Source organism: Callithrix jacchus, chromosome 5 (genome assembly GCF_049354715.1).
Source record: "Callithrix jacchus isolate 240 chromosome 5, calJac240_pri, whole genome shotgun sequence".
NCBI classification, from domain to species: domain Eukaryota; kingdom Metazoa; phylum Chordata; class Mammalia; order Primates; family Cebidae; genus Callithrix; species Callithrix jacchus.
This window is the reverse complement of record NC_133506.1, coordinates 68,671,007-68,672,047: the sequence shown is the minus strand read 5'-3', so window position 1 is coordinate 68,672,047 and position 1,041 is coordinate 68,671,007. Positions and strand designations below refer to the sequence as shown.

The 1,041-nt window shown below is 36.2% G+C and overlaps 1 pseudogene; it reads left to right on the top strand.

The window, feature by feature from the left end:
• The first annotated feature begins 351 nt into the window (after positions 1 to 351).
• LOC100386044 (DnaJ (Hsp40) homolog, subfamily C, member 19 pseudogene) lies at positions 352 to 823 on the top strand (annotated as a pseudogene).
• Positions 824 to 1,041: the final 218 nt, after the last annotated feature.

Genomic DNA, 1,041 nt, shown 5'->3' with positions numbered 1-1,041 from the left:
TTCTCTTGAATTGTTCTTCTTTTATTGATACATTCGGGATACAAACAAGTTGTAATGAATTGCCAATATCTTGCCTTTTCATGTTTATGGTACCTTTCATCATAAGGAATTTTAAAATTTCTAGTATGACAGGTTGGATTATCAAATAAAAAATAAAATAAAATTTCAAGGTAGTCAAATTCATCAACATTTTCCTTTTTAAAATATGTCCTTCTTATCTTATTTAAGAAACCCTGTCGGCTGTTAGTGCATGCGGTAGCAGGTGTGTGTTGCTCTCTGCTCCAGGCATGCAGGTGTTGGCAGTGATCTCTGCGCCGGGATGAGCCGGGCTCCCAGTGGAAGCAGGGGAACCCAGCCACAACATCCATGGCCAGTACAATGGTAGCAGTTGGACTGACAATTGTAGCTGCAGGATTTGCAGGCTGTTATGTTTTGCAAGCCATGAAGCATATGGAGCCTCAAATAAAACAAGTTTTTCAAAGTCTACCCAAATCTGCCTTCAGTGGTGGCTATTACAGAGGTGGGTTTGAACCCAAAATGACAAAATGGGAAGCAGCATTAATACTAGGTGTAAGCCCTACTGCCAATAAAGGGAAAATAAGAGATGCTCATGGACGAATTATGCTTTTAAAACATCCTGACAAAGGAGGATCTCCTTATATTGCAGCCAAAATCAATGAAGCTAAAGATCTACTAGAAGGTCAAGCTAAAAAATGAAGTAAATGTATCATGAATTTTAAGTACTTATTACTTTATGTATATGAGTATTAACTTTTTATAATAAAATGCCTTAGAGTTACAGTTTTTAAAAAAAGAAAAGAAACTCTCCTTCAAGTTCATGGTTGTATTTGCTTGCAGACTTTTTTTAAGTTTTAAAGTTTGGCTTTTTATATTTAGTTTTAAAAAATATATCTGGGGTCTATCTTTGTGTACCATGTGAGGAAGGAATGTAGCTTTATATTTTGTATCTGTTAGCCAGTTGTTCTGGTATCATGTACCAATTGGTGTCTTCTTTTCCCACTCATGTGTAGTAAAACCACC